The 27,590-nt window shown below is 40.4% G+C and overlaps 1 protein-coding gene across 1 annotated transcript in view; it reads right to left on the minus strand.

The window, feature by feature from the left end:
- zswim6 (zinc finger, SWIM-type containing 6) overlaps positions 1 to 27,590 on the minus strand; it is a 66,158-nt gene that overhangs the window by 37,113 nt on the left and 1,455 nt on the right.

The raw sequence follows: 27,590 nt of genomic DNA on the forward strand, positions 1-27,590 counted from the left end.
GCACCAATTCAGCACACACACACACACACACACACACACACACACACACACACACACACACACACACAACAAATTCAGATTTTTGATATCTTTTAAAAATGAAGATGGAAAAAAACAACAGACCGTTAAATTCATCAAATATGTGACTGGTTTTAAAACGTTGTCAACACACCAACCATTTTCCTTGCCCATCTCCTTGAATCTATTTAAAGTAACAATAAATGTAATAATATATCTGCAAAAATCTATTTTATTTTAACAGCCTTATATAGAGAGACTCATTCCAGGCCATAAAAGAAAAAAAGGTTCCAGAAAAACATTAAGACCCCCAAAAATGCGGATAACAGGAATCAGTAAGGCAACACAGCACACTAAAAGATGCCAGCAATGGTCTTATGTATATATGAGAAGTTGTGCATGTTTTTATGTTCACTTTTCCATGTGGGGGGAAAGAACCCTAACTCTTTACCCTTCCCATTTCATTTGGAAAGTCACTCGACACACTCCACCAGACACAGACACACACATGGCTCCACCCTTTGACACGCACACACTCACGGTGCCTTCATGCATGCACACATACTGACTCCCTGCAGTCAGCCTCCTTCTGCTCACAAACAGTGCCACCTCTTTCCTTTTTCTCTCTCCAGTAACTGACTCTCCCCATGACACACACACACACATACATACACAGAATGTTGCCTAGCCCTAAGCTGACCCGTTGTGTGTACTGACGTCACAGTAGACAAGGGAAGGCATCATTCCAGACACACACACACATGCAGGCCCCAGCCGAGGGGGAAGCTGCATTCCTGCACAGGCACACAGACACACAAACACACATCACCACGCCTGGCGGTGGGAAGCATGGGGAGCGCTCAGCTGTAGCGAGAAGGCGGGGAGGACGTGGGGGAGAGGGTGGGGGAGGGATTCAGAGCAGGGAGAGAGAGAGAGGGAGGGAGGGATGGCTCTGAGCCAGTGTTCCTCTGAGCTCAGCACTTCCCCTTTCAGCTCCAGCCAGCCGCCAGTTTGCGTAATGCAGCCATGCCGACTCGTGTTTAACCCTTCACTTCCTGGTGTCACTGAGGTCACACTTACTGGTACCATTTTTTTTCTACATCCAGAAGAATGGCAAAGGCAGTTCAACCAACTATCTTTTTTATCATGTGGTATACTGATAAATCTGGATAAGAAAAACAATGCAAAGTAATCAGATTAACCTGCTTAGATATTACGTTTACTTCCATATCCTACTCCAAATCTGCCAAATTCCACCTCTTTTTATGTAAACTAACCACATACATGGACATCTAATATTTTTCTTTTACTCCAATTTACAATTAAAATATAACATTTTGCATGAAACAAACAAATCCTGAAAAGTCTTTTTCAGCAACATCCTGATGTATTTTTTTGTTTCATTTTTTTTTTGTTTCTTCTTCAACAAGAATTTTTGCCATTCTACAGATGTAAACAAGTTGAAGGAATGTTAACAATGCAAAATGATTTTTTATAAGTATAATATTATCCATTGTAAAAAAATTAACTCTAAAGAGAAACAAATCACAAAAAAGCGTAGAAGGGACACAGATTACTCTGTAGATAACTGAATAAAAAATAAATTCAACCAAGAAAAGCAGCGCAGCTAAAATGAGCAACAAAAAAACAGACAATACTTAAAAATGTTCAGGGATCATAAGTATCTTTAACAAAGGAAACCTAAAAATGTAGGTGGGGGAACCCAATGACGTGCAACAGAGCTATTTGTTTTTAAGTGTTTTGTTTCTATTTTTCATTCAGAATAAAAGAAGCAGATACAGGTTCACTCAAAGAATTACCACTTTATTTAAGTTAGAGTTTCTATTATTATCATCCGGGCTTTTCCAGGATATCTGAGGGCCTGAATGGGGCCTAAATGGGGCCCTCCTGGGGGGATAAATTGCCCTAATCTACCTAAAACCTTTCCTTTCAATTACCTGGAGGTTATTCATCTACCTATAGTATTCTATCCTTATTGAATCTTGAAAGAATGTTGACTTTATGTAGGCCAAATTGTCCCTACCACAAAGGCGTGAGACCTTGCGCATCAGATGTGGTGCCTCACTCCCTAAAAAAGCCCTGGTGAAAAGTGTCAAAGCTCAAACTAACCATAGCAGACATGGCTAGAGGACAGGCAGGGGTGGGCTTCAATAAGGGAGGAGGGAAAGGTTTAAAGGTTTAATATCATTTGACACGCGTCGCATCAAAGCTGTGGTGGCCCTGTCAGATAACCCCCACCATCGTGCATGCAAGTAATTTAACAGACGATGCAGCTAAGAACAGCTAAGAACAGAAAAGCCATGGTCGTGGAGCAGAAAACAGGATGATGAAGACGAGTGGAGGTTAGAACAGAGGGGGGAGGAGGGGGAGCAAGAAAAAGGTTGAACGTGTCTCTGCTGAATCGAGGTGGTCGATTTGCTTGCCTGCAGGCGATTCCTGTAAATATTGACGTTGATGTTAGCATCACTCTCCAAAGGATAAGTTATAAAGCAGGAGGGTTAGATTCACTCAGAGCAAACAGCAAGCGCCTGGAATCACACGTACTGCCAGGCCCCTCTGCTACAGCATCGGAGGAAAACAATGAGAGACTTTCAGGGGCGAGGAGCAGCGGTCACACCAGGGAAGCGAGCTGTCTCAGAAGGTTTACAGCTCTTACCCCTCTCCCTCGCTGGATGGTTAAGGTTTCCACTCTCAAGCTAAAAGCAGTCAGCCGACATCAAAACCTTCAGAGAGACCTCTATTTCCCAGAAACAGCTCTCGTTTCATGTAAATAGCTTCCTTTCATGGGCTACATTGAGATAAATTGCACCCCGCTGGACAAGAGGGGAGACTAACTCTCCCCCCCCCATCATCTGTATGTGTTGCCATGACTACATCTGCCCAGGGTAATTCTGTTTACACGTGTGTTTGTTTGCATTCAGGTGATTTTATTCATTGGTGCAGCGATGGTGCACACATGTTGGCGTCTGCAAACACTGAGGAGCACAAAGGAGGTCCAGCAGAGTCAAAAAAGTACAAGCACCGAATTTTTTAAATAACCTTGAAGAAAATGAAACACAGACTAAATTCTTTTCATACATTTTCAATATATTGCAGGCGAAAAAAATTTTGATACTTATGACAACATAATAAAAGAAAACAGAAAAGCAGAGCTGAAACAGAGCTGATCAATTTCCTCCATCATCAATTTCTGTTTTGTACTAATCCTTCCATTTCTTACTTTAGCAAATTAACTTTCATCTCAGACGTTACTTGTGTCTTAGTTTATTTTTTCCTTCATAGTTAACGACTGAAATGAATCTTAGATGTAAATGGTGATTAAATGTTAGAGATTTATTTATTTATTTTTTAATTTAAATATAATTCAGCCTTGCACATTGTATTGAACCCTAGTTTCAATATCAGTGGGTTCTAATATTCAGAAAAGAACTGCTCAAAGCCCTAGACTTCTTGCTAATAATGTATTTTGTTTGTAGTGCATTTTCTTAAAAGGATCATATTTACTAAAACCTTGATTCTATTTAATGTGTTGAGGCTGAGGCAGTTGAAAGAATTTTGACAAGCATCCCCCATCAAATCAAAATGTTCAAAATGACTTCTTCCGGACAGATTTCGCAATCGGAGATATGTAATCATATTTCCTTATTCTGGAGTATTAGTAGATTTATAAACAAATGTAACTCTAAATCCAGGGTCGTCTAACGAATCGATCTCCTGCGATCGGGAATTATGCTTTACTGCTTTTTTTCTTTTTTATTTTCTTTAGTCCAACTGCTTTTAATGTTCTTTCTTGTTTCTGCATCTTTTTTATTATTTATTTACTTTTATTTTGTCTTCTATTTGCTCTGATTGTGTTTTATTTTCCTATATTTTAATCATGTAAAGCACTTTGCATTGTCTTTGTACTGAATTGTGCTATACAAATAAAATTGCCTGCCTTGCCTTGCCTTTACTGGGAGAATTTGGTGCATTTTGTACCAAAAACTGGTGATTTTCTCTAAGTAGTTCTGTTTTTTTGTTTTTTTTTCTCCACCATTTTATGTTTAATATAAGAGAAACCTGAAAGGAGACATGACAAGAAGAGAGAACAAATAAAAAACAAATAATATATCAGTTACACCAATTTGCTTTCCAGCACTGAAAGGGGTAGAGCGTAAGTTCAAAGTTGGCATCATTATACATTTTACAAAGGCTAAAACCTTTTTATTTTTCTCTAAACTCTTTGGATTTTTTACAGACCATGTGTTCATGTACTTAGTCACAAGAAATCATGTGATCCCTGTCACTAAATGCTAAATAAACCTTCTGATATTCTACATGGTAACAGGTTATCTTTTTTATATAAAAAAGGAAAGAAAAAAAAAAGACTTGTCTGTGACAAATTTTCACCAGTAATAAAAACCTCCAAAAGTTAACATGTTCAGTCTGCTGGGAATTGAGATGGAATGACCTACAAATGAATTCTAAAGCAATCCTCCAATGGGATCATATGTCTGATAAATAGTCTTTACACTTCTAACTTGATAAAGGAATTGCTTCAATTGTAACTGTATTCCTGAATGCTCTCCAGACTATTTCATTAAATTTGTTCAAATTAGCCTTTGCACAGATGATTGGGGAATAATCACATCCTTACACAATTATGCTGATTATGTCTCATGGGCGACTCATGAAGTGAAGGACTATGTCACCTCTGAGACCGACCCAAACAAAGCCATATAGTTCCTTATTCTTTTTATGACGTGCTTGGACTTTTAGATCCTCGTTAAATGCATTTGAGATGCCAGATTGCCGATGGAACCACGCATCTGACGGGAAGGGGTGTGTTTTTAGCACACAAATTGCCTTCGCAACAGGAGGTAGAGCGGCCGCATGATAACCATGAGGATGGAGAATAGTACATTAAAATCTGGGTGAGAGAATCACCTCCCTCTGCAAGTCAGCATTCACCCATGAAGTGGGTCAGTCAAATTTGCCCAAATTAGGTCAGCGGCAGTCAATGGGTGCCATCCTGAGCAACAGAAGGCATAAAAGGGGAAGACGGAGGGAAAGTCTATAAGGTTAGAAGAGCGTGACCAAGCGGCTTAGTTGGTGTTGGCTTTTATACCAAGGTAATTAATGTTGCACTGGTCCTTAAAACATCCCTGGCATCAGAATGGGAGAACATCCACAGCCTGTATTGAATGAAAAAGTTTGAACACCTCTGGTGGGTTTATCTCCTCAGCTTAGGATGGGTTATTTAACACCTCTAACTCTGCCACACAGATGTCAAAACTGCTTCCACTGTTGCCTCACTGTCGCTACTTTCCATTCCTTGAGCGTTTTCCCCCTCTTTAATCCCATGAGTATCCACAAGGTGACGCTACTAGGGGTAGAACAACATGTCACGACTATACAATGACTTTCCATTAATGGTGCAAACAGTTTACGACTTTGCATAATCTAAGTGTAACATGAGATTTAATATGAAGTTCAGTTCTCTAACCGTAGTATTAAATATATATTTGGTACTTTTATTTTGACGTAAAGAGGGAAGTACTTAATTATTGTTTAATAGTTGGTTTTCTCACCACACTGAATAACTACATTTGATCACTAAATAGACTTTGAGTCTTTTCTGTGGAATTTCTGTCGGGTTAAAACAAAAATATATATTTTTACCAATCGTAAATGTCCGTTTTTTCTTTTAATTAATCTTAAATACTTCCAGATTTTCCATACTTGGTCTCATACCACAGAACTGTCAACCAAACCAGGATTAATCTCTGAATATCATGGTATTACATTGGTGTTAATTATAAGAAACATTTGCATTAATGCGTTACAAGTCAAATATTAACCGATTTACAGATATAATAACAGCAAACAAAGATAACCGATTCAAGTACTCAGATTTTTGTTTGTCTGAAACCTTTTTTAAGCGGAACTGGAGTAAAATTTTTGAGAACTGTGAGCATGAACAGAAGCAGGCATGAGTAAACAAGGAACAAGAGCTGTCAGCTGTTAATAATGTGGTTCTTCTACCTCACATTAAAATGACATCAAAACAGGGACATTTGCGAATATTCCCAGCAATCCAGCTAACCATGCTTAGGAACAAAAGGAACATTTTTATTTCAAAAACTATAAAAACATGTTTCAAAAAGGATTTAACGAGACTAAATATTGTAATTTTAAAAAGTTTACACCAAGCTATACAGGTAGCCATTTTGGATTTTGAGGTTGGAATTAGTAAAGTCTTTCCCAATGATTTTCTAATTCTAGAGAGTATTTTTTCCCAGCTTCTTCCTAGCAAACGTTCAAACTTCACCTTAAAAATAAAATATTTAAATAACTTCCTAAACACAATCCTAGAATGCAAGTATTTAGGAACTTTCCTTCTTTTTCTTGTTTATTTTAATGAAATGAAATGAAAAATCTGCTGTCAGACATTGTTTTAAAGGGTCACATTTCACAGGCTTTGTATATACTGAAATGATCCCTCTTATTCTTGAAAAAAACCTTGGTAACTTATAAAAAAAATTACTCCATTGTTAAAAAAAAACAAACAAAAAAAACAGTTTCCTAGTTTTTCAAAAAAGTTCTTAAAATGCCATTATTCAGACCCAACACTGTGAATTGTTCCATGATGTAATATTACGCTTCTGCTTGTTGTGCATCCTTGATAATAAATGTTTAAAAATAAGGGATGTTTGAAGCCTGTGTGATACCGCAGTTTGCTTTCATTTTCCCAACTCTGCCACTCAAAAAAAAAAGTGACACCAAAGGAACATTTTCACTACTCACAAGGTTTTTTTGTTGTTTTTTTCACACACGGACTGTAGATAGAACCACAGCACAGCAACAAAAAGTGGCAACAAGGATGAGAAAGCCGTGCCAAGCATTAGACAGATGGGAACAAGCTGAATAACAATCTGTGAATAGCCGAGAGGTTTTCAATGGATGATTCTGATGAGGTTCAGCTTGTGCCAACTGACTGTATCTTTCTGCCTGGGCTCGGCTGTCCCACTTCCAATCAGAGGGAACGTGCATCCCAGCGTAGCTGAAGGGGCTCACTCTGAACCTTAGCCTGTCAGCCTTCAGTCAGTCAACTCAGAGTAGTTGGACGTCAGGAAGAAGGAGGAGTTCTGACATGTGTCTTTCATTCGCAGCGACTGCATGCGAGTGTGATAGCAGAACCTCGGCCTGCACCTAATCACGCCAACACTGCTTCCTTTGCTCTGACAGCCGCAGAGGTTGGGGAGGAGGGACAAAGGCTCGCTTCCCAGGGCAGCGATCAAACTCGAGCCCGCGGCTCGTCTGGAAAAGTGACAAGGCCCGTTTCCCCTTTTCACTGCTCGTCCCCATCCTCCCCCTGCTGCCAATCATGTGTCATATGCTTCGCACTCTCAATGGATGCACGCTCCTGTGCCTGTGCCGGGGATGAGCCTGTCTGCTTGAGTTAAAGAGATGCAGAGGAACAACGGCGGAGGAAACAAAGAGACGCATTCGGAGTCGGGAGGCTTTGAGGGGTAGTGCCGAGCCAGAATTAACTAAATGTGCAAAGCTGAGCATTGCTTGGAGTGAAGCAAGCTCCAGTGAGCTACAGTGGCTAGCCAGCGAGAGAAAGACGCTTGGCTACAGTGGCTAGCTGTTGGAGCCAGAGAACTGAACTGCAGCCAGCCTGGATGAGGCCTAGGTCCAGATATGTTGGGACAGTACCAGGGCCCAGCTACAGCCTGTCAGAGCAGGAGGCAGGGGGTGGGGAAAGTAGAAGTAGGAAGTGGGGACAAAAATGAGGACAGGGTTAGAGGATAAAAGGTTTTAAGGCCTCTTAGCCACAAGGTGGGACAGCGGGGGGGGGGCGGTTGGAGGAAACCACTGAGAGCTGGAGCCGAACCTCAGAGGTGTGGCCAGGGCTGAGCTAGCGCTGCCGAGAGAGGAGCCAGGGCTGCAGGCCAGAGGTAGGAGAGATGAAGCAGAGCTGGGGCTGAAGCCCAGGCCAGAGCCAGGGCCCCGAGCTTTAGATTTAGTCAGCTGTTCCCCTGGCTGGCAGCTGGACGGATGCAAAGAGAGGCAGAATGGGAGGGGAGGCAGCACAGAGGCTGCATGGGAGAATTCGAGCTGGCAAAGGAGACGGAGAGGAATAAGGAAGAACAAAACAGCCCACTGACAGAAAAAAGGAGGAGGAGAGGGAAGTGGAGGTTTGGAAAGGGGACAGTGGAAAAGCCATTAGATTCCTATGAGAGAGAAAACAGCACTGAGAGCAGACAAGCTGTCAGAAGGTGGTTAGGGCTCAGTGGCTTTGCAACCGCTCTTCTCCTCTTTCCTCTGTGATTCTCTAGCTCCCTCATTCCTTTCCTCCCTCACTGCATCCAGCCGCCCGTCCTCCTTCTCTTCCTCCTCACGTTCCACCACTGGTACGCTATTCTCTGGCTGCTGCTTTTTCAACCAGTTGTGCCTCAACAACAGCCCTGCTATTCATTACGCTTGACCTGCAAGCGTAACCCTAAACACACACATACACACCAAGATCTCAAACAGGTGCCCACATTCAAACACATGTGCACAGGCCAGCAAGGGAAGACTGCAAGGGGAGTGCAGAGAGAAGAAGCAAGAAGAAATAGATGGATGGAAAGATGGAACCAATATACTCACTATGTTTCTATAAAAACGGTGAAGGTTTAGAGCAGGGTTCAAGAGAGAGAATGTTGAGGGTTAGCAATGGTGCGAGCAGTCGCTGCTTACAAAGCATTTTACAGCCTATTATTTTCCACTGAGATGGACCGTGAATCTGGCGTGGAAGCATTTAGTCTGCGCCTTCGTAAGTGACTCAGCACTTAGAGCCATCGCAGGTGGATAACCGCACAATGCATATCAACCCAGTGGCCAACTCATTGCATTCGGTTCACTCACTCCTACATCTCTGCCTCCATTTTTCTTTTCTCATCCTCCAACAGTTGTAGCCTCCTTGATCTTCCTCCACCTTCAAGCATCCACATGCAAAAAACCTGTTAATGAATTATGAACTGCAGTAGATTTGAGGGTTTCCGTTGTCTATTAACCATGGGTAAAAATACAACAGTATAATTTCTATGCAAAACAAAATGTAAACATGTAACTCATCATTTTAAGCTGGAAATATTCCTTCTGCTGTAAAAGCAACATCTCACAATGATAATATAGTTCTAATAATGTTCATTCGTTGTGAAAATTGGAGTTAGACAAAAATATAGCACACATTACCAGCTATATTAAGCAGCTTTTCCATTTACTGCATAGAATACAGGGCTCGATGTTAACCATCGCCCGATCTCCCGGGGCAAGTAGTTTTTATTGCTGGGAGAGTACAAATTTCATTGCATTTGCCAACCGGCGCCATTTTTTTTGTTTTGTACACATTCTCGCGTGATTTGAAAAATGTGCGTGATTTGAAAAAGCTGGGTGATTTTCCACCAGATGGCGTGATTTTTGTCCACTTAGTGGTAATTTTGATGTAGTTACAAAAACAACAAACAAGCTAGAAAGTGCTATCATATGGCAGTCTTCTGTACAGAGATGCAGGTCATACATTAAAAAATGTTCATTAAATTTTTTTCTCTTAAGACATTGGAGAGGTGCATTTAAATGTTACAGAGCTAAACATGTTAAATTGGTGACCTGTTATTATTATAGTCTTTTTGCTGCATTGTCATTTTGTCAGGGAAAACTAATCATGAGTCAGTTGAAAGTCAGGGAATTCTGAAATTATGTAAGACTGTGGAAACCCTGTATAAAATAACTACGGTATGTATAATGATTCTCTAGAAAAGTCACATTATATTAATAGTATTATCTTGTATAAACATACCGTGACTCTACAATAAAAGTTATTCATTTGTGACACTGATTTCTGTCTTGTGATTTATCTTAAGTTTTTAACGTGTCAAGTTTTTTTTAGATTTTTAACATTACAATTTATATTTTTCCAAGCACACAACAGTTTAAAGCAAAGTTTAGTTTGAAAAGAATGTGCAGGAAGGATTGAAAAGCATGTTAACACGGTAATGTAGGCTTGAGTTCATTATCTTACGCATGCATATACACACCAGGAACCTGTAAACTTACTGAATTACAAAAAACATTTAAAAAACAAACATGTTTCATTGATATATACACAAAAATAAATATTAGGAACTATATTTATCAAACATTATACTGGGCAAGTAAAAATTGTTTCTGGGCAAATGAAATGTGAAAGTCACTTGCCCGAAGTGACTTTAACGTCAACCCCTGGAATATCATGCTTGTTTTCTCTTTTTAAAGTAAAATAATGATAGCAAGATTTCAGTTTTTAAATATGTCAGGCCATCGGCTGAGGTGGCCAGCCTGCAGTACGATATTCTGCAGGATGCCAGCTCAAGTCCTACATGGTGGAAATGGGAACATTTTCCCTTGGCTGTCTCTGCTCTGCAGAGGTCAAATACAAAAAAGATCAGATTATTTTCTATCCATCTAATGCATCCAATCTTCAGATTTAATAATAACTTATAGACTAATAGCAGTCACGATGATGCAATTTCTTTGAGTTTCTGGCACTTTCTCTGACATCTCTTAAAAACTACATTAAATGGGATTTTTTTGTGGTTTAGAAAAATTTACTTTGTAAAATCTTGGTATGTTCTTTATACTGGTACCCCAACCATGCCTAGAGTAGGCACTCTGATATTTAATGTTAGATTGAGAAGGTAATTCTACCTGCTGCTTTGTGTACAATAAGGCAGCAGACCCAGCAAGTGTGGAAATACATAGCGGAGCCTCTTATAACCCCAAAGAAGTACACTGTTTTTTGCACAGACATGTCCTCATAATTAGGTAGCGGTGTCTGCCGCGGCTAAAATAGCCTTTGCTTCTCATTTAGTGTTGAGATGGGAGACAGCTACCCTCCTCCTTCAATAGTTTCCCCTCCATCACTCTCTTCTCTCTGCGGCTCTACCTCCACCCATCTGCCCTTTCCTCTGTGCGCTGATTCTCTGCGGCTGCATCTTCCCCCTCGGTGGTGGTTAATGGCACAGGGATCCAGCGTGGAATATAGATCAGTGCGAGATGGATGGGGCACCAGGAGCTCCGGCCAGTCCCGTAGGTCCCAGACCAAAGATTAACTAAATATTAGCTGACAGGAAGGAGGCAGAGAGGGGCAGGGACACAGCTGCAGCTGCTAGTGCCACTGCTGGCTGAACAAACGGCAGAGGCTGTTTTTAACCCTCTTCGCTCTTGGGATGAGAGACAGACACGTATGATAAACTCACGAGAGATGTAAAAATACACAAAACGCATCGGGGCAAACATACTGCTGCAGATGCACACGCTATCAGAGGCACCCTGGGAGAAGAAGTCCACTAATCACATTCTCTCCTCCCCCTCTCAGGCCTGCCAAGGCGAATGGCGAGGGGGACAAAAAGAAATAAATCTTTATTAGGCAATGTGTCCCTGCTTTATCGATCGGCGGGCTCATTCCCTCCCCTTCTTCTCACTCAACCCCCCCTTTTTCCTTCCCCTTCTTTTGTTATTTTAGGCGTGTGTCTGCCATCCAGTTCAATTGAGTCAGGGTGTACATCAGAGAGGACCATTACCCATGTCTCCCTGGGCTGAGGCTGTCACTGGCTGAGGTGGAGGGTATGGGGTTGGGGGGTAAATGATGTAGCCACCCAGGAGGGACAGCAGCAGGTCGCATGGGTAGGAAGAAAGCGAGGCCAGGATAGTGAGGTTTGGGCATAAAATGCAGACAAAGTGGTATTGACACGTCGTGCCAGACAGTCTTTCTTTCCAAAGCCAGGTCTCTTCCCCCATAATGGAAATTACTTAGTCTTCAGAGCATGGCACAGATGCAACCTGATGTATTTCCACATGAACCACTGAAGAGAGAATGTAACCGCCACCCTTTTTTATGGTTACATATACCCTAAATTTGAAGCAACTGCTACATAATAACAAACTAAAAGAAAGTAGCTGAATTATGCATTAGAGTTAAAAAAGGGAAGTATATGTGGAAAGCTGCATGCTTCAGGAAAGTTAGAGATGCACTGTGTAAACTCCTAGTGACAGGAACTGAAAGGTTTTTAGCTTTACTGGGGATTGACCAGTTAAAAGCCTTGTGCCCCAACCAGATGTATATCTTTACTAAAAGAGATGCTAAAACAAAATGGAGAGTGCTGGGAATGTTGTGGAAAAGCAAAGGAAGAAAATGTTTGTTAATAAATATTGTGATCCCTATTTCAAGCAATAATATTAGAATGAAATACATTTGTGAAAATCAGCCCTTGCAGATAATGTCAGTAAAAACAACACAATTAAGTGTGGAAAATGTTACAGTTCAAATGCTTTCAGTCAGAAAGTACAGGTACTAAGACGCAATGTAAAACAGAATTGATTAGAAATTTAAAAAATCTTATTCCGTTTAGTGATTGCATAACAAATACACACAAAATCTATTCCAGGTACCAGTAACACTTCACTGTGGAGGTTGTTATCTATCCATCCATCCATCCATCCATCCATCCATCCATCCATCCATCCATCCATCCATCCATCTTCCATCCATCCATCCATCCATCCAACCTGTCCAGGGTAAACCCTGGACAGGTTGCACTTTCCTCTATGCCTGTGCACTATTTCTACAGCGTAGCCACCTCACCACTGCTTTCTTCACCATTGTTAATTGTTAGCTTTGATATCAATGAACTAGATCTTTATATAATTATCTTTAAGACATTTTAGATAAGACCATCTGCCAGATGCATAAACATACACACATGAAACAAAAGAAAACCATATTTTCTAAAATATTCTAGAAATTAAAGCTAAATTCTGATTAAGTTCTAGTCATGTCACTCCTTTGTTTTTTCATACTATTATGGACTGTTTTATTCCCAACCATTTGTGTTCCTAAAATTTTATCAAGCTGTGAAAGGAGCAAACCTACCCAAAGCTAAATGTGATCGGTAAATAGGGTCAGAAATTCATTTTGTTCTAGCAAATCATTTTTTTTCTCCATACTTGTAGACTGTATAACAATATATTTGCTCCTGAAAACAAGAGGTCTCACAACAAACCTAACTTAAGCTCTGTGTAAGTCAGTCTGCTGGTCAGGCTCAGTACACTCCAGTCTAAAACAGACCGGCCAATCACTATAATGCAACAGCGCAGTCAATATTATTGCTGTAACAGAGTGATGTTTTAATGATGCTTTTTATTATGTCCTAAAATAGCTGTTTACATCATAAAATTTCAACAATCGGGACCTATCAGATCCATATCATCTGATTGGTTCTAAATGGTTTCCAGTGATTCTGTTGGTCCAGCCTTTCAAATCAGGCTCTACCCACTCCATTGTGAGCCAGACTGGCTGACCGGGCTAGCTCACAACAGAAAGGCTAGAAATAAAATATTTTTGGGCTATTAATTATATTGCCTTTATAAAAATACCCAGATCCTTTAGTTATCACCATGGATCGCCATGTACAAGTGAAGAACCCACAAATCTGTAGGGAAAACAGCATTTAAGGAATGTTAAAAAAAATAGACAAAAAAGCGACCATGTGAAATAGGTATACTTTTTTTTGTGTCACACTGCAGCCATTACTCAATATAGATATAAAAATACAGTAACAGCAATAGTTTCCGAAAACAGATTACCAGTACCGAGAGCAGGAGTTAGTAGGAGGCCGCTAACCTGGTTTTAGGAGCGCAGACAAAGGACGCAGTGTGGAACCATGCTCTGTCTAGATGGAGGCAATATTAACACAATGAGTTTCTGTTTGATAGTTTGGAAAACGGACGATGAGAAAAAAAAAAGAGGAGGAACGACAACCATGAGAACTAATAAACATAAGGAGGCGATGCAAGAGAGGACAGGGAGGGTGGGAATGAAGTAATCAGGAAAAGAAGAAAAGAGAAACATGACAAGAGGATTAAAGAGGCAAAAAAATCCAAGTAGGCTAGAAAATGAGTGAATTTGAAAAAAAAAAAATCCTTAAAGACCAAACTCTTTAGAAAAGCAAACTAAATTCCCTCATCAGTTGAAATCCTAGCCCTCATTCTTGTTGAATCCCTCTCTTTCTTTTTGTCTCCATCTCTCTCATGCCTGGAGAGCCTTTCCAGCTCTATTCAGCCTGGCTCAGCAAAGGAGTAATGAATGCATGTCTCACATGCCACACAGCCACGACATGGTTGGAGCAGGCACAGCCAGAGGCACCTTCCATTCTCAGGACCTCCTCCTCTTCAGTCTACAGTACATAGCTCACATGGCACTTGAGCTTGCTGGGCTAAAAAAAAAACAAAAAAAAACAGAAGGTGGGGGCGGGGGGGTGGAGGCTACCTCTCTCTACTTCAATCTGGCTCAAATTCCAAATTGCTCCACAAAAGGAGAGGCCATATTCATTGTCTTTATTGCCTTTTGTCATGAGAAGAACTGCTTATTGGGATGTGAAAAACACAACATTCAATCATGCAAGTGATCCTTGCCTTTGGTCATGTGCTATTCATTGGAAAACAATAATGTAAGCACGGGCCTGTCTTTCACGTCGAGCAATCGACCACAAGAGGGACAGTCTGACCGGCTTGACCTTTGGCTTCAGTAAATCCCTGTGGGTCAAGTGAGGAGGTCAGTACCCGGCCAGCTCAATAACAAGGGTAAGAGGCCAGTCAATGAGTGCACACCTTCATTAAAGAGCGAGGGTCAGTGGCAGGTAAACCCGTGGCCTCAGTCTGTGTTTATTCTAAGGCGCCTCGTCGGTGTTCGTCTTAAAGCCCTTTGGCACAAGAGTGTGTGCACACAAGGGTGGAAATGAGATAGGGTGGGAATGATGACAGACAGGAATGTCATCCACCCTCTTATCATTAACATGCCTTACCTTTATTCAGCCCGACACTGTCGCAGTCATAAACACCCCCAACGAGCCATTAACACAAAGAGTCATACATGCTTGTATTCAGATGGAGCAAACAGTAAGAGTCTAGCTTTACTCAGCTGCAGAAGTCTTTCAATGAGTTTATTTGTGAACAAAACAAATCCACCCACATATACCAAAGCTAAGATTGAAAGCTGGTTTAAGTAGTCATAGGTTTCAGGGTCCTTTCACACCAAAAGTAGTCCAGGCTAGACAAGAACAGCCGGCAGGTATGGGAATCCCCTCAACTGTTAATAATCATAATGATCACTGAGTTAGGATTTGATTTCAGGTGGCATTTATGTCCATAAATCAAACATCTAAGAGACAGGGCATGAGTTCAAGGAAAACCATCATTTAGGGGTAGACCAGAAGTTGCTTGTTTGGTCCACACCAGAGTTCTGATGAGCTTTCATGCTGGCCTGCATGAACCAAATGGACAACCGCTCTGGCATAATAGAGGTCTAAGCATACAGTGACTTTTGAACCATGCAAACACACCCCCTCCTGGGCTAATTAGCACATTTCTGTTTTTCTACTTTGCCTTTTCATCAGTTCCTAGTTCTATTTTATACCAGAAACCAAACCATTTCTAACTAGAAAAGCACTCTGAGCGCAGACCTCCGCCAAGCAACAAATTCTACCCCTTATTGTGACTTACACCTATATAGTTCAAGCTTACACATGATCTGGATCATTACCAAATTTAAACAAATTGTTCAATGAGGCACAGTGCGTGTCTGCAGCCTCTGGTGTTTGTTCTGCTCTCCACTTTTTCATTCACTTAGCTTTCTTATTTGATCAGCAGATCGAGACTTTGAGCGAGGCAGAGCTCACCATTCCTGTGCTTTTTCTTCAGTGAAATACCTTCACATTTTTGAGTCCGATACTGCAGATGCCATTACTCCCTGCTGTCACTACTAGGTTTAAGGAGGGAACTTCTTGTCCCGCCAAATAATGCTACAGAATCTTTAAAAAATTCTTGCATCTGGATTATGATCTGGATCATAACTAAAATGTAATGGATTGCTCCTCGAACTGCACTTTGGTAAGAGTTTCATTACAATCCGTTCATAACTTTTCTAGTTATTCTGTAGTGTACACAGAAGGAAAGACAAACATACACAAACTCGCCTAAAAACATAACCTCTTCAACGGATGTAATTAGACTGAAGGTAGAATGAATGCTGGACATATTGCAAGTGTCCAAATCTAAAGTATAATTCAAATATTATTTAATAATTTCTTTTGTAAACTAAAAAAGACAGCCAATTCACATTCATTGACATTTGGGAGCTTAGGAGCTCCTCATTACACAAGATCAGCAGAAATAAATACATACCTGCACTACCTTACAATAAATATACACAGCTTGTTGCATTTCAAAGTTAGAATAGAATATAATTGAAAATCACTTTTTGAATCTCTTTATCAAACCTGACAGGTCGTGCGAAAAGTCTCCCCGTCAGGTTTAAACTGATGCATGATTGTTCTTGCTGTAGATGCTACATTTATTATAAAAGTTGGGTATATTACACCATGGGATATGCAGATTGAAACCTTAGTTTGTTGTTTTGCTGCTCAACCTCTTCATGTAGGGTTTGGGTTAGCAAGCAGCGATCTAACAAACATTTTTTACTCACACCTTGAGTGTTCGGTTCCCAATTCGACACCAGAAATATTAGAGCATTTCACTAACAACTGCTGATAATCTGCTATATAAAGATATGGGACTCTTATAAATGATCCACTAGCAAAAGTCCCTCTAAGGTATTCTGCCTTGATCAGATATTGTAGGTCTATGAGTTGACTAGCCACAGGGGGATCAGCAACAAGATGGTGAATGTACAATTAAATACAATTATACAAGATAAATAAATGAATATAACATTTTTAATCACATGGGCAATAATAGTTTGTTTATGGGCAGGGAAAAAAACGGACTAGGATTTAATGTTAACATATAAACACAAAAATGCAAGCAACATTTCTTTGCAAATTTGGAGGTTTTCTGAAAGTATTGCAAGAAAAATAACCAAAGAAAGCAGAAAGGATGTTTAGGGCTAAAGTTGAAAGGATATGCTTTTTACAGTGGATATACTATCTGACTTAAACTGTCATTACATGCATACATACTCTATAAAGATAAAAAAAAAATGCATACACATTGAATATACGATGAATCCTTCACTGCAGTGAGCGCAGTATTGGGGGGGTTGTGCTTATTTCAGCATCCCGTTGGTGCAAAGAGGAATTCATTAAAATAAAATAAAAGCAAACTGCAAAATCAGATAGGAGAATGCTGAGAGCTGCATTAACTGTTGCTATTATTGCCAAATCGAAGAGAGAGGGCCGGCTGGTAATAAAAGTCATTAAATGAAATAGTAAAAAATGTCTTTTAATAGGGGTGTTGTCGTCGTGGATTTAGTAGCCTTTCAATCCTCTGCTCCCTGTGCTTCAAGGCCAGGCGGAGACGAGAGGCAGCTCCATGGAAGCAGGACCGGATTCCTAGACAGAGTCAGCCAGCCGAGGAGCAGTGCTGACGCACACCCAGCAGCCACAGTCTGGGACAGGAGACAAGTCAGGCTGGATATGGGATGGGGGCAGACGTTACTGAGATCAGGCTGAAACTTTATTACTTTAGCTGGTTTATTTAAATAAGGCCCAATGCATGCCGTACTTGTAGTGTGTATTTGAAGAAGCCCTTAAGAATTGGTTGCAAAAGCCCAGCAGCTTGGGAGATCTGAGGAAGATAAGTCTGAACCTGGGAGTGATGATTTAAGAGGGGAAGGGAGGAAACGGCTATGTCTGGGACCAGGAATAGTACTGGGACAGAGGTTGGCTCCACTCAGGTAGACAGGCTGAAAAAATAAGGGGACCAGACGTTAGTCCCTGAGGAGGATGCCACAGTGGTCTAAATGTGTATCTTGGGTAGAGAATTACTGGAAAAAAAATAGGATAAAACTGTAGAGCAGTGAATATGGTATGATATGAGGAGCACTGAGAAGACATTTCAAGCCAATTTTTTATCTCTGCTCTATGTAAAGCTTTGACCATCTGTGCATCTGTCAAAAAGATCATTTTCTTTAGGTGCAATGTGACATTGACATACAAAATAACCTACATTGTATAGTGCAAAATGTCAATAAGGAAAACCAAATTGATTTTATAAAACCGAACTTTAAATTCTATACCTAAAGTGTTTTATGGTCATTCATTGACAGCTTTGCTCTTAGAAGGAAACACAGCTTATTTTATTTTAATTCAATTATTTTCAACTGGCCCAGAAATACTTCAACTTTATACTGGCAGAATACATAAACAGGGCAATCTTTGTTTGAGATTTGCACAGCCACATCTGCAGGAGTGGACAGGCCAACACAAATCCACCCTAGGCTAATGTGTTTCCATTACACAACAGCTGAAAGGTATCCCCTCGTCTTTCCATTCAGCAAACCCAAGGGGACAAAGGCCTGGAATCTGTTTCTCCCGTCCACCAAGATATACACAGCCAGACTGGGAGGACAATGTCGTGAAAAAAAAAAAAAAGACCTTGACTTGCATGCATTTGCTGCCCCTTGCTCCTGGATGGCCAGATGTTTATAGTTGCTTTGGGCTAAGCCATGTTTCCATGATGATACAAGCTAAGGGTTAGTCACATGCCTACGGGAAGACCAGAGGCGCCAGATCCTGGACTTGCTTGCTCCATCCACTGCCTCATATATCCACAGCTTGCATCTGTTCTGTCAGCTTAAGGGTGTTTGAGATCCAATCAAGTATTTTAGTATTGTTCAGAACAATGACTTAGAGCATGTTGGCATTTCTTTAGCTCCAAAGTCGCACATTTTGTACCTTTAAACTATGTTGGTTTCCCACACGCCATCAGCATGTTTAGAAGCAGTCTATCTCCTCTTCCTCCAATCTCTGCATGTGGGCTCATTCTAAATGGGCATTGTAAAAGATAAAGGAACTGCTCCAGCTCAGCAGCAAAACAAAACCAGATACACCCACTTTAAAAAAAAAACAGCCCACACACAAATAGGGAGAATAAGCCCTCATCCACTAAAGCAAAATCTCAGCAAAGCCTGTCCTTTCTGTGAGGAAGACATGTTCATGCAAGATTCAAGTTTTGCATCTTAAATTCTGCACCTTTGTGTGCAAAATGCTTCAGAAGGCAATGTTGGCCCTCGCCAAGCCCTCTGCAGGCCTTGCAAGGTAAAAAATGCAGTTGTGCTCTTTGACAGAAAAGCTTAGTGTTTAACTTTAGAAGCTGAAGCTCTCTTTGGTCTTTGGTTTGGAGTACTTTCACCCAAACCACTAGCAGAGTTAACACCAAATTTATTTCATTAGTCATTTTTGTTGTCATTATTTGTTGTATTGCAATACCAGAAAGTGACACACATTTTCCTTGACTTCAGAAGCATGCTAAATGCCAACACTCAGTTTTAAGTTGAATCCCGTTTCCACCACATGTCCTTCATTCTAAGTCATTGAAGCCAAAGTTTCTAAGAGGCCCATATTCCAATTGTTTATACAAAAAAGAGGAAAGGCAGAGGGAAATAGCTTTGTAGCCCCTAAACAAAGATTTTAAGAGACATAGGAGCTGCATTCTCAAATTACCTCTCAAAAATAAATATTTTCCAAATCAACTCATTTAGTGGCACAATATTAGTATGTTACTATAGTTTATAAATTTCCATTAGTAAAACAAAAGAAAAAGAAAAGAGTCTAAAATATAGCATGGAATAAAAATCAATACCATTGTTTTTGTTGATTATCATTACATTTATTGTGACAAGAAGCAAAATGACCAAGCATTTATTCGTTTAAAATATTCTGTTGCTAGTGGTTAGGGCATAGGGCTTTCAATCCTGAGGATGTGAGTTCGATCCCCCACTCCCACAGACTGCCACTCTGGGTCCCTGAGCAAGACCCATAAGCCCACACTGCTACCCGGGCTATGAACAATGGCAGCCCACTGCTCCCCAAGGGGATGGGTTAAATGCAGAGAATTAATTTCATTGCTCTGCACTTGTGACAGTGGAATGAAAATAAAGTTGAATTCTATTCTAAAAAGTTAAAATATTGAAAAAAATATGAAAAAGAAATGCTTCATCATATCGTTTATAGGGTTTAAAGTTGCAGAGAGACTTGTAAATAAAGCATTTTGTACTGCAACGCCGCTCCTTTCAAAGCCGTCTCTGCACCCTGCTATCCAGCTAGCTGTAAGAAACGTTCCATGTTTTATCGGCATTACCCTACGGTGCAACTAACTTACATTGTAATGCAATACAAGGTTCTGGCATCGACTTCCTATAACAGTGTAACCGATGGCCTGACCTATTTTCTGATTAATTTATCTCATAATTTACTGACCATTAGGGTGCAGTCATAGAGCAGTCAAATGAGATGCTCTGGGATATAAAAACCAAAAGACACTGGCACCACTGGAAAAATAACATACTAACCGTCGCAGATGAACACACACATATATATATATATATATATATATACACACATACTAGTGTTGCGCCGCTGCCATTTTTTGGACCAGATACCGATACCCGATACCTGGCTGTGCAGTATAGGCTGATACCGATACCATACTGATACTATATGTTTGAAATGGATGTGTGTTTATATATATGAAGAACTGCATACTACATGGATGTAAAATTATTACCATCATAGCTTTGTCAAGCTGCTGCCTTCCTTTGTGAAGCAGGAAAAAGACTAATACAAAGTCAATCCAGTAGAACTTTTTGTTGCCTACCTGGAATGGGTGACAAAAGTTAAATAAACTTTTGGCTCTCAAAATGATATCGATGGCCTATTTGTTGGTACTCGCTGATACCAATATCAACATTTTAGTGCAGTATTGGTGCTACAATAATATATATATATATATATATATATATATATATATATATATATATATATATATATATATTTGCGAAAGACTGAGACAAAGTGATATTCAGTCAAAAGACATTTATGCATGAAAAGTGCGGTGTGCAAAAGATTTATGCTCTCTTATCTCTGAGTGAAACCATTAGCTTTCAGAAGTTGCCTGACTGCTAATGACTACGTAGAGTACACCTGTGTGCAAGACAAAAGTCATTTTTGCAGTTTACCAGAAGCCATGCTGTGGATAAAGCAAATATTTTGGAGAAATAGATTGGCTCTGATGAAACCAAGACTGAAATCTTAAGTTAAAGTGCAAAACTCTTTGTGTGTTGGTGGCAGCATCATGTTAGTGGGAGTTCTTCTCTTCAGCAGGGAAAGGGAAGACGGTCAGAGCTGATGATGGTAAAGACAAATACAGGGCAGGCTAAGAGGAAAAGCTGTATGAGTCTGTGAAAGACCTGATACTGGGGTGGAGATTAAACTTTGGTAGGACAACAGCCCTGCACATAAAGCCAGGGCTACAGTTGAACGCTCTCCATCTAATCTGACAGATATTTTGTAAAGTAGAATGGGCAAAACATTGAGTCACTAACTGCAAAGCTTGAAGAATCAGGAGCTCAAAGACTGTAACTGCGGCAAAAGGTGGTTCCACATTGCCCTTTTAAGTTTTATGAACCCACACATACAGACATTACAGGAATCAGAGAGATTTCACAACTTATCAGAGTCTTCCAGGAGTATGCATTGTTTTTTGGTTGAGCTTTTAGTACTGATATTTGAATTAAGTTCAAAGACATTAGTGGAGAAGGAAGGTATAGGAATTAAGATTCAGCCTTAGAAAAGTCTGCTTGATAATTACTTAAAAAAAATAAAACATGGTGAAAAAAAAGTACCGGTAAGCATGCTTGTGCTTGTTATTTCACAATCCCGTTGACATCATGATAAAAAGGGGGTGAACTGAAGTAGACGCCGCTGAAACCTAATTAAGATTCTCCAGAGCGTGAACAAATTAACCTGAGTTATGAGCATGCAGACGCAAAAGACAGATCTGCTCACACACAACGCACACATACACCAATTTGTCTCTGAAATAGGTGGAGCACAGGAAGATGACATTCACACTCAAACAGGCATGACCGCCATGGACGTCCAGCAGGGGAGAAGCAATATATTACAGGCCATCTCTTCCAGCTACAGCACCGTGGAAAACACACCAAAAATAGTCGACAGGATATGCGAATCCGCTCTCCGTTCTACTTGAATTTAAAGCAGCCTCCAAGTGTCCACCCCATCACTCTGATTTGGGGCAGCGGCGTGATAAAAATGACATGCAGCCTCATGTGAAAAATTAGCTTAACAAGGAGAAGTGAATAAATAGGCTGTAGTATGTACCCTATGCTAATGATATTGCAGAGAGCGACATATGCCAGGCATCACTATGTCACTCCTTGGGGATGTGGGGCTTACCGTAACAGGATAGTAAGTGTGGTGGGTGTGTATGTGAGATGCTTGGTGTTATGTTTTTTTTTTAACCTCTTTGAACAAAGAAGGTGGGAGGGGGTTAGGGATATGAAGATGAAGGGTCAAAAGGAGGAGGAGCAGAGCTGTCTATGTTCTGAATAAATGAGACAAGAGGGGACGAACTTGACCCTGACTTGAAGGCTGAAACAGGAAGGAAGGTAATGAAGTGCAAACATGCTTTGTCATGCCATGCTAAAGCCATAGGATTAAAATTCTATAATTAGAGGATGGGGTTCTGTAATGCTAGCCTTTCTTTTCAAGCTTGATGAGCCGCTGAGTCTGAACTGCATAACGGAAGCATGGAACAGATGCTGCAATCAGAACAGGCAGGTCTGGAAGTTTTACTTTACCGGTGGCTTAATGTCCGCCTGTCACAGTGACTGTAGTTTGACTGACGAGTTGCAAGAAAGTTAAACCTGGCAGGCCAGTGAGAAACATGAGCATATACGTATATCTGATCAACTCATCCAAAGTCAGTTCCTATGGCAAGCAAGTACAACACAAGAGTTTTCCTCTGGGCAAAAAAGAGCACTTCCCCTCCCCTACCTGTTTCTGTGAGCTGTTTGTTAGCAGGCTGAAAGATGAAGGCTATATTTTTGCCCTTACTTCCAGGACAGAAAACTTTGGCTTTTTGAAGATATTTCCCGTGGCATGTAAAAATAAAATAGCATCACCCCTATTAAGCTAACACAGTTTCAAAGAAGCAGCTGATAGGAGCAGATAATTTCAGTTTGTTAAAGCCTAATTTGGTATACAACAGGGATAATTGCTGATTGTTTTAACTAAAACTATTCACAGCATTCATGTCTTTTTTTATGTTTTAACGAAAACAGAACAACAATTACAATTTTTTTTTACCGTACCATGAGAATCTCATACTCTAATAACCTTTGCCTTTATTTTAGATAGGGGTGAGTATCGGCATGGGCGTCGCGTTACGATAAGTATCGCGATACTTGGATCTCGATACAATATTATCACAATATTGCAATGTCACTATATATTGCAATATTTTGTCCTATCAAAATTTAATGTATAGATAAAAAACAAGTGCTGTGTATGTCCATCAGAACATATTGATTATTTAGTTATGTTTGTTATCCATGATGTTTGGGGTCTGAGCCAGTCCATGGTTTCCACTGCGAGTGCCTCAACTACAGACATGGTGCTGCTTCGCAAAGCAAAAGAGCTTCACAGTGTCATCTGACAGAGTGGAGGTGCAGAGGTAGCCCATTTCCTCTCAGTTTTAGGTTAACATATTTTGTTTTAAAAAAAATCGATACCAGGAACTTATAGATCGATATTATGTCAGGCAGCCGAAAATCACCTAATATCACTAAAACACCCCTAATTTTAGGTCACCATATTGCTGTGATAGCACGTCACTGATGTCAATACCTTATAAGCACAAACACTGCTTTTCAAAAATCCTTAGGATAACATTTATGGTGCATGTTTTTTCTACAACTAATCTACAAAAAGTAACTTTCGTTATATTTTGAAATTTACTAATAATCCTTGATTGGTGGTGTAAGTAGTAAAAATAAAGATCCACACAATACAGATTGTTTTAGGGCTTTCAAATTTCCTTATTTAAAATTTTTCATTGTTAAAATAAGTTTGATTTGTTATCCTGATGAAAATCTTTTTACAATAATGTTAAGAGATATAATAAATGCTCAACAATATTTGAATTCATACAAATACAAACAAATTTTGGGGGTTTTTGTTGAGTTTTTGCGGCACTAGTGGTTCTTCTTTTCGACAGGAAAGGGGGCATGAGAAAGGTCAGATTCGAACCCGGGTCGGCTGCCATGACGACTAGAGCCTCCAATCATGGGTTGCGCGCACTAACCGCTGTGCAACCTGCACGCCCGAATACAAGCAAATATAATAAAGTATTATTAAAAGCAGTTTAGCTGTTGTTGGACTGGACCCCACCCAGTATGGTTGGTTTTGGTGTCATTAGCCCAGTAAATGAGTTCTAACCAGTACTTACTCCTTCTTCACTCTTGTTTCAGTTTAAAATGATTCATCATCTCTCTTTGAGAAGCTCCTATTTGTAATAAATACCTTTCTCTTTAAAATCATACATATAAACTTTAGGCTCATACCTTAACAATCAATACGTATGATAAAACTGAGTTATAGCTGCACAAGTTTTCTAATTGCAATGTTTGGAAGCCTGCTGCTGTCTCTGCTGTAGGTTTGCATGAACAGCAGAGACAAGGACAGGAACTAACCTGCTATTTAATGCATTCATACGTGTCTAAGTCTTCTCTCCACGGTATAGGGAGGTAAGGACAAAACAAAAGCTCAGATAAGACGGTGAACTTTCTCTCAGCTGTCGAATAGATTGTGCTTTAGGAAAGGATGCAAGTACAGAGTCTTATCAGGCAATTGTATACTATAACCTGTGGAGCTTTTTGAGAACTAGAGGAGGCAAATTTATGGACGACATCTTTGACTTTATTGAGAATTTGGTCAAATTAATACAGTTTCAGCGGGTAAAGTGAAAAGGAGAAAGGTAAACAGGTCGAAAAGCTAAGCAACCTGTCAATTTTATTTGTGTAGAACAAACAGCAAATATTGACCAAGTGCTTTACAGCATGATAATGTAATAAACACGCTAGTACATGACTGACTTTCCCTGATCAATGTTAACTCGTTTGAAAAAACGAACTGGTTCATGTGTGGGTTCCAGCTTCACCAGGTCAACTCTGAGCGAGAATTGTTTTGGTTTTAGTTTACTTCTTGCTCCAGCTAAGCTTCCACAACACACCACTATGAAGGTGACAAATTCATCAGTGATATGACAGTGGGAGGAGTGAGTTGGAGGTGTGGGGCGAGGCGGGCTTCTATAAGCCCGTTATAAACGAGGAGCAGCGGACTGCTAGATAGCACTTTGCATTCATATATGAATATTTATCCCAGAGGCTGGCATTGGAACGGATGAGCTCGCATGGGAGAAAGAACAAGCCATCTATCTCACTCTTTCCCAATTTCTAAGCCTCATTCTTTACTTTCATACATCTCCTTCACTTGCAATCACCATTTCAATGCCTCTCTTTTCTCTTTTGCATTTTCCACCCACATTTTCCCTCTAGGCTTCCCCTATTTTTCTTGATATCATCCGATCTATTGCTCCTCTCCTTAAAAAAAAGAAGAAGCCACCCCCTCCAATCTCTTCTCTTCACAGCGCTGATGCATGGAGAGAGATGGAGCAGGAAAAAAAAAAGGAAAACGCGTGTGATTAATGTTGTTGAGAAAAAAGATAAATAATCACACGAGACTGGGGGCTGGTAGTTGGCCTTAGGGGAGTAAATATGGAGAGTTTTATAGCTGCTCACTTGGGAGCAAAGGGAGGCAGAGGAGGAGGAGACTGGAGAGGAATACGGCGACAGCAGATCCATTCAAGTATATTAGCCACCCCCCACCACCCACCCCACATACACAATAACCTCTTCGTCTATTCTATAGCGCTACTGTCTTTCATCATCAGTGCTGAGCCCCATCCCAGTGACAGCACAAACACACACAAGGTGCCACACAAAGCCATGGATGCAAGAACGCCTTCAACACACCCTCACAACCAGCCCCATGCTTCTTTCACAGGCCAGACCCACTGTATGTGTTTGATGGGGCCGATACATACGGCGTGTGATGTGGCTGACATCCACCTTACCCACCCCACCCCTTCCACCCACCTACCCCTCCAGTCCCCACCCTCCCAAACTCATCCTGCTTTTAAGCCCTCATACTCCGGTGGCTGCTTGTCCCCTGGAGTAGATTGCATCTTTTATTTATCATTGGCTCTTCCTCTGCTTTATCTTTTCCCAGCTGGTGAAAAAAAATAGTAAATTCTGGGGCAAAAATTGCAATCAGCATAACATGCCCTCCTCCCTGCTGTGTTCTCGCCTGTCACTCTCCGCTCCCTGTGAGCATGCGGGATGGGACTGACAGCCCGTACAGAGGAAGACAAGCACACATGTGTGCACAGCCTCGCTGTTTCCCCCCTACACACAGTCCTAGAAAGTGAGGAGCGACACCAATAGCCCCCCCAAACAGAGATGCACCGATCAGGCTACATACCGATACCGATTATCTCTGGGGTTTGAACTGCTTTTTCTGCATGTTTAATAATAAAAGGAGGAAAGATTTGGTATTCTCACAATGTCTGTAGTGGAAAAGTATAGATTTACAAGTAACTAATTAAAGCATACATCTTTAACCTAACTTAAAAAAAAGTAGATCAAAGTGAATGCAAATATTTGATGGGTTTATAAACCCATCTGGAGTTCAAATGGGTTTTTAAAAGAAGGGATAAAAAGTCAGAAGAGGTCTGTCAATTACTAATTGAAAGACGTTTTTAAAAAAAAAAACTCTGATATCTGAATGATCCACTTGAGTGTCTAATGCTTTTTCCTCTTGACTGGAGTATCTGACTGGCTTTAGACTAAAAAAATTAAAAGATAACAGAATGCAAACATATATATTATTGCCCAGGAACATCGCCTTCGGAAACCTCTTTGAGTTGCAATAATAAATGATTAATTAGCTATTACCACCATCGTGTTTCTTCCTATTCAAATTTATAGCACTAAACAAATCACTCGGTTTTCTCTGAATGATCTATTCAAATTTCAGCCTATTCCATCGTCCCTAAATCTGAATACTGCAATACATGGAACAGCATAGAGGTGGTAGTTTAGTCTACAGGAAAAGGAAAGAAGTAGGGTTGTTTTTTGTTTATACATCTGCAGTTAGACTTTATTGGGGTTTTACTTAACAAATGAATGGGGCATTAAAATACACATTGGTAGCTGATGCATTTAAAGAGCAAAATATGTATATTTAATACAAACCAAAAATCTTTTTATCCTTTCAATCAGGAAAAAAAAAAGTCTGCTTCCAATCTCTGGATGACTGATTGGTGGATCACAACTGCAAGTGACCTCCTTACCCTCTTTCTGACTACTTATCCAAAACACACACTTATCTACTTAGTGACGCCTCATACTTTTTATTTTACTCTGGGCCGAGTGTTTAGCTTCCTCAAGCCCAAATAAAGAGTGAGCACATAAATGAGCCTAATGCTGGGGAATCTGGTAAACAGGCCAGAGAGAAAGAGAGAGAGAGGGGTGAGAGGAGGGAGGGCTGCCTGCCTGTCTGTCTGCTCCATGGCTACTATTGTGCACTGCACATTCTCTGAGCCCA

Source organism: Cyprinodon variegatus, unplaced genomic scaffold (genome assembly GCF_000732505.1).
Source record: "Cyprinodon variegatus isolate N-32 unplaced genomic scaffold, C_variegatus-1.0 Scaffold26, whole genome shotgun sequence".
NCBI lineage: Eukaryota > Metazoa > Chordata > Actinopteri > Cyprinodontiformes > Cyprinodontidae > Cyprinodon > Cyprinodon variegatus.